Genomic DNA, 7,669 nt, shown 5'->3' on the forward strand with positions numbered 1-7,669 from the left:
AATGCCTTACTGGGCTACCATCGCACCTCTACTCTTACAAGGTAATTCTAAAAATAGAGGAGTGCCTGAAACAGAGAAGTGTTTTCTAGGGAGGGAATGCACGTAAAAAGAGCATGCTAGAAAATAGGTTGGGCCCTCGCCAGTTTGGCTCAGTGGATAGAGCGTCGGCCTGTGGACGGAAGGGTCCCGGGTTCAATTCCGGTCAAGAGTACATACTGTGATTGCAGGCTTCTCCCCGGCCCGGGCCCTGGTTGGGGCACGTGCAGGAGGCAACCAATTGATGTGTTTCTCTCACATCGATGTTTCTCTCTGTCTTTGCCTTTCTTCCACTCTCTCTAAAAATCAATGGGAAAATATCCTCGGGTGAGGATTACAAAATATATATAGATATATAAGTTGGAGGGAAAGTAAGAGAAAGAGAACACAACACAGTAGAAAAAACCGAGGTGCAGTCTATGGGGGTGGTTCTTTTGTATGATTCTTGAAACTCTAAATCTAGATTTCCAAACTAAAGAGTCAAAGAAATCAACACTGGCATAAGGCATACGTAGGAAGTTTATGAAATTGCAAGAAGCATCGTATTTTGAAAAGGATAATGCATTTTACCTCTGACAACCAGGATAAGTCTTGGGACTAGAGGAAAAAGATGGGCTTATTGTTTGTTAGTTGGTTAATAAATCACCTGTCACTATTGGGTCTATTTTATCTAGGGCCATTTACTGTTTAAAAAGTGGGCTTAATATTTTTCACCTATTAGATTGGCTGATACCCATTATGTCCACGTCTGTATGAAAATCAGCACAGCCATCGCACCACAGCTGTGTGCAGGCCTGGGAAAAATTTCAAGGGCAATTTCACAATATCTACCGAAATCAAAAGCATGCAGAACTAAGGGTCCAACAATGTCACATCTAGAAGTCTGTTCTAAGAGAATTAGGAGCACGAGCGCATTAATATAGATCTATAATTATATACATTACAACATTATATGCAGTGGCAAAAAACAAAGAAACACAGGTAACCGACGTGTCCCAAAGCAGGGAAATGGATGAACCCATTGTGATATGCACTACATCCAATACAATGTCCATAGGGAAAGGAGATTTATCAGTTTGAGAATATGTCCACAATATACTTAAAAAACATAAAAAAGTGGCCAAACATAGACCATCACACAATGGCGTATTTGTGAAATAAACCCAACATAAACTTAGATAAGCCGAGAGCAGTTACTTGACCACTATGCCACAAATGGTTAACTACTGTCCACCCCTAGGAACTAGAAATAGAAGGTGGACAACGAATGACCACAGGCGACTTTAAATTGGGTAATAACCCATTCGTTCTTTTTTTTTTTTTTTTAACCCATTCATTCTTGGCTGCCCCGTTTCAATGAACGAGGCGTAAAGCTGTTACTGAGATAAGTTGGGCGTTGGAGTTAGGTGTTCCCTCGAGATGGAGGAGTTTATGTTCCAGGAACAAGACAATGAAAACAGACAATAAACTCCGCCATCTCCATTCCACCCATGGAGGTGACACGGACAACCCATGAAAATGAAGGGCCATGGAGATTTGACCTTGAACCGGTACCCTGCGGTGTTCACGTGGACCCCAAAGACAACTCCAGGGATACCAAGGAACCGGTAATCTACAAGATGGTATCACCACGGTTCAAAATGCCAGGGCAATGGTCTTGGCTCCCCCTTAACACAACGGAAGTGGTGGTGGCACTCAGGTCTATGGGTGGGGCACTGGGGAAGAGTTGCTCAAGGCCAACTCCTGGTCTAAAATGCAACGTAGCAGGCTCACTAAACAGGGAAAACAATCAATCGCTTATTGTGGGAACACAAATATTAAGGGGATCCCGTTAGGGCTACCTCTAAAAAAACCCCACAAAATACAAAAAACAGTGGGCTCCAGTTCAGAACAAAGGATACCAAAATGGCCCATGGGAGGCACGTAGCTTGTGAGAAAGCCTCACTATCGTGGGGTGGGGGCGGGGGATCACCAAGGTGGTGTCTACAGGTTACACAATCACATTTCCCACCCCCATCGCTCACTCCCATTTGTAAAGTAAAACACGGATTTTTCCAACCCCCACCCCCCAAAATGCAACAGGGTCAAGAAGACAATAGAAGAAATCACATGACATATATTCAGAGCACAGAGAAGCATGTCACAGTCCAGGCAATTACTTGCCGGCAAGCAGGTCAGTTCTAGGAAAGCCGTGCCCTTTTGAGAAAGAGACGCAGCAAGCTTCTCAGAGGGGGAAACGAGACAGCATCTGGGTGATGCTGGGGATGGGATCACTTCAGAAGGTGCCTAGGGTCCTGTTGTCCACATGTCCACCACCTGGGAGAGGACAGAGGGAGATATCGCGAATGAAAACAAGCAGGTTTATCTTATACTAGAGGCCCAGTGCATGGATTCGTGCACCACTGGGGTCCCTCAGCCTGGCCTGCACCCTCTCCTTGGGGGATGTCGGAGAGCCGGATCCCCGCAGGCCAGGCCAAGGGACCCCAATGGTGCACAAATTTGTGCACCAGGCCTCTAGTATGCATGTCAGGTCTTTGGTCAATCTCTTCCCGCCCTCCCCTCTCCCCCCGGAGATTCATCAGTGTGTTCCACGTTTCCATGCCTGTGCATTGAGCATCTGCCCCCCCCTAGTGGTCAGTACACGTTACAGCGACCTGTCAAACAGTCACTTAGGCTTTTATATATATAGCTGGCCATGCCTCCCACCACAGGGAGGTCATCTGGCAATCCAGGATATTACGGCTAGTCCCTGGAAAACTACACCCAGGAGCTGGTGCTAAGTATCTCCAAGCTATAAAACCTTAGTTTGCTTCCATGCACAAAAATGATGAAACCATGACTTTTTTTACTCCTCAACCCCCCTTGACTGTGACTTGAGTACCCACCTTCCGTTCCTGATTATTTTCAGGTCATCCAACCACAAATGCATTGCTGAAACTGCCATTTCCTGTGTTACTTATTCATAATTTGTATTTCAATTTAGCATTAGACATAAAATGGCCCAGCTGGCATGCTTCAGTGGTTGGATGTCGACCCATGAACCAGGAGATCACTGTTTGATTCCTGTCACGTCATATGCCCGAGTTGCAGGCTCTATCCCCAGCAGAGGGCCTGCAGGAGGCAGCTGATCAATGATTCTCATCATTGATGTTCCTCTCTCTTCCTCTCCCTTCCTCTCCGAAACCAATAAAAATATATTTTTTAAAAATAAAATTAAAAAATGATGATGAAACAGCCTGGCTGGTATATGTGGCTCAGTGGTTGAGCTTCGCCCCGCGAACCAGGAGGTGACAGTTCGATTCTGTCAGGGCACATGCCCAGTTTGTGGGCTCAATCGCCAGTAGGGGGCGTGCAGGAGGCCTATTCATGTTTCTATCTCTCTGCCCTCTCCCTTTCTCTCTGAAATCGGTAAAAAATATTTCTAAAGAATGATGATGTACCATTGTAACAAGGAAATATTAATATCTACTGCAAATTTTATATAACATTCCATGGAAAGCTTTCAAAAAAATCTAACCTCATTAGGGCAATTACCCACATTATATACTTTCCCTGCTTTCCTGAATGCCTCTTGCACAATTTCTGATAGATTTCACTTGGGGAAAAAAAAAGCCTGTATTTTGATTTGTAGTCTTATTCAGTCTTCTTGACTAACTAAAACCCGGGGTTAGACTATAACCTCAACATAGTCACAGAGGCCACATAATAGGTTGGAGGAAAACACAAATGTAGTGTCAAATAACTCAGAAAAGAATCGAACCCATCACCAATACGGCCAAGAGGGTATCTCAACATGAGAATATTAAGTCTTAATGCTCTTACCTGCAGTCAAAATCTCTTTGGTCCTTGCTTATGGAAGATGCTTGTGAGACAAAAAAAAAAAAAAGGCATGCTTCACAATATTTGAACAATCGTCATGCACTCATCAAATGAAAGGGTCAGAACCAACTCCCACCAAGGCGATATTCTGGAACATTCCTCCACGTCTGCCTACCCACTAATACTAGCCATAGCCTAACTCATGCGCCGAGAAATAAAACTCAACTTCTGTCACTAAGGCCCATACGAATTGCATCCAATGCCACTTCCTCGTCGATTTGCTTTCTGGTTATCTTTTTACAACCCCCTTTGACCTTTCCCCCCCACCTGCCTGATATCCTTCCTTCTCTTCCTGGACCCATCCACCATTCATGGGTTTATCCCCAAACATCTTAACATTTGAATGAATTTAACATTGACTGAGCATACAGAGGTATGGTGAGGAGGTATAGGAGGCTTTTTATACCTTCTAGGGCAGTGGTGGGCAAACTCATTAGTCAACGGAGTCAAATATCAACAGTACTTCTTCACAAGAGACTTGCCAAAGCCGAAAACCGACTTCTGCGCATGGGCCACGAAGTTTCAATTGCACTGTATGTGCGTGCCTGCACGTGGTATTTTGTGGAAGAGCCACACTCAAGGGGCCAAAGAGCTGTGGCTGGAGAGCCAGTTTGCCGACCACGGTTCTAGGGTGTCTGATTGGCAAGCACTCTACAATTTGACAAGCCTATGTTTCACGGAATTCACGGACGCTTCTAGGTTTTAAACGACTGCAAACACAACACTGGGTTTCCACATCACACTGGACATCACAGACACAGCACACCACCGATACTGATTCTTACCAGCATTTTCGAAGATCAAATCCACAGAACTGATCAACAAGAACTACAATTTGGATTGATCTAGAAATGTCAGCATCTAAGATGTCTCACTTCTTACACTGGGAACACCTCAGTTATAACTGTGGAAGATATGGGAAAATGTGATATATGCAGACACCAACATAAAACGCAAGGTCAAGTTTAGTGTTGGATCCTCCTCCTAGAAGACCTCACATTATTAAATTTAAAAAAAACCATTTAAGAGAAAAACTATTCTTGTGACCTTGCTATGGAGCGTTTTTATTTCTTTTTTTTGTCATTATCACAGTATTTTGAGAACCTCATCACTAAACATATTTTATAAATAAAAAACTAGCTGGTATGCTTCATTAGCCCACCCACTTCTCATTCAACTTTATATGTGACTTTACTGTGTCTATTTTCAATGATGAAATTCTTATACCATCCATAAATCAATCTACTCATCAAACCACCTGTCAGACAACCTGAAAACCATCCATGATGCCATCACTCATGTAATTAGATCACCTGTGCACTGATTCCCATGTTCACCCATGAATACCCAGCCATCTAGCCATCAAACACATCAAAATCCGTATGTAGACAAGATTCACGCATTCAACATCTTCTTCCACACGCCACTAACCATCTCCACCGTCACTTCATATTGAATCTCTCAATCCGCACACTAATCCATGCCAGCCATTGCTTTTCAAAACATTCATTCTTTAGCTTTGCACCCAATGGCCCCCCCGAGGTATAATTTCATTCAGTCTTACATCCACCCAATAATGCATCCGTTTTCTAGCCTTGTAGCCAATCAGACTTTGCTTAAAATTTTTCAGCCTGGCTATTGAGCTAACTTCAATGACCTTCTTGACATCTGACTGTAAAATTACATGGAATCTCCCACATCTCCCTTATGAGTTGCAATATATGTATTTTAAATCACCCTAAAAAGAGCGACCAAAAATCATGGAGGGAAAATAAAAGCATACAGGAGCCCTGAATTCATTTTAGGAATTGTCAAAACCTGATGGAGACGGTGTATCCCGTATCCCCCCAAAAGGTAATTTTTTAATTAGGCAAATTTTCAATAGCCAGTACCTTGAACACCTGGTTAAATCCCTCCCTTCTATGTCTGATCCCATAATCATCACACATTCAATCCACAACTAATTCCCACCTCGTATTTCACAGAACTGTTCCTGGCCCTATACTACCGTCTCTGCCAGCACTGAGGACATCACAGTAATCCTAGTGTTTGTGATAAAAGCACCATAATGCCACTTTGCTCTCTTCACTGCCCATGTCCCAATTCACCACTATTTCCATTCATACCTTCACAATTATAAATACTCATCAATCCTTTTCATGGCTGCACATGACAAGACGTCCTCTGAATTTACTGCAGATTAACTCCCTGGATACCAAATTCCTATGCATACAAGCTTTACATCTTACACTCGCACCAGCACGATTTTGTGGGCTCAAGCCATCAAACACCTGAAATTACTGAAAATCTGAGAGCTGAGTTCATTGTATCTTGACCATATATTAAATTTATCTTTCCTGCTTTGTCTATCCTCTTCCCCGGCATGATTGCAGATAACTTGGTCTTAATTTCCTCATGCAATCACCCACTTCCGGGTTTTGTAAAGTATTACATCATTTACAATTTAACATTTGGCATCTATAGCCAACACCTCTGCCACTCCTACTCTATGTAAGTCTTACGTCCTACCCCAATAACCTGCTCACAGTATTGGAGGAATTCCCCAAGTTTTACCAGGGCCAGGAAAAGGCACTGTGGTGAGCTATACCAGGCCCTTTTTTCAGCTGTTTGTGTATAAATAAATCACTTAATACTTCGGAACTCTTTGAATGTGTTTTTTTTTTGTCCTCACGAGACTGGTAACTACTTTTACTCCCCTCAGAAGGATATTAAATCAAAGAGTGGCCACATTCATGAGGTAGAACTCAATGTTGACAGCCCTAATCCTATTATTTGACATTTAGGTAGATAAAAGGTAAATAAAAACCAAATACTATTTGTTTTATTTACATCTAAATGGGATTATGCTACAAGCTATTTAAGTGAACCTCATAAATTTATCCTGTTAATTTTTTAACTGCATTATATTAGCAAAATACCTTTGGGACACTAATATCAAATCCAATATCCTATAGGTAATAATGGGAAAGCATTCATCCTATATGTCCTTTTAGATTTATACTTTTGATAGTTGAAATTAATCGTGGATAAATTTTACTCTTATTTAGAGGGAATAATGAAGATGCTATGACTTTTTAAATGAAAACCTTTCATAAGGGAAAGGCTGATACAAAACACAATGTGACACAGGAATGACCTTTAATAAACTACAATGATGTATTCCTATAGCCAATGGTGAAAGAATTAACCAGTCCAGTAAAGCATTTAAAACTACCATGGAGAATGGAGCGAGACATTTAACACAGCCACAGGGATGCCATCTAGAGGTAGACATGTAGTTTTTACAGGGCCAATGGCCTGATTCCTCCACAAAAATAAAGAAAAAAAACCCCAAGGACGTTTGCAAAGTCAAAGAAAGAAATTAACACACAAAATGGAACGGAATGCTTGATTCACTGGCTGATTTGATCACATGACACAGTATATTATAGGTCAGTGGTGGCGAACCTATGACACGTGTCAGGTGACACACAAACTCCTTTTTGTGGTTGATTTTTCTGTTAAATGGCATTTAAATATATAAAGTAAATATCAAAACTATACATCTGTTTTACGATGGTTGCAAATATCAAAAAATTTCTATTTGTGACATGGCACCAGAGTTTAGTTAGGGTTTTTCAAAATGCTGACACACCGAGCTCAAAAGGTTCGCCATCACTGTTCTGGGTTCTGGGTTCATCTCTGTGATACTTGATATCACTAACTCCTACTTTTCAGGAGTTTGCTTGATGAT

At 42.0% G+C, this 7,669-nt stretch overlaps 1 long non-coding RNA gene across 1 annotated transcript; it reads right to left on the minus strand.

Annotated features, from left to right (window-relative positions):
* Positions 1-351: 351 nt before the first annotated feature.
* On the minus strand, positions 352-4,851 carry LOC102759454. Its single transcript, XR_435487.2, has 3 exons — positions 4,701-4,851; positions 3,859-3,898; positions 352-2,352 (listed from the first exon to the last, which is right to left on the minus strand). It is a non-coding gene; the product is annotated as an uncharacterized LOC102759454 (long non-coding RNA).
* Between the last annotated feature and the right edge of the window lie 2,818 nt (positions 4,852-7,669).

This window comes from Myotis davidii, unplaced genomic scaffold (assembly GCF_000327345.1).
Source record: "Myotis davidii unplaced genomic scaffold, ASM32734v1 scaffold2757, whole genome shotgun sequence".
Taxonomy (NCBI): domain Eukaryota; kingdom Metazoa; phylum Chordata; class Mammalia; order Chiroptera; family Vespertilionidae; genus Myotis; species Myotis davidii.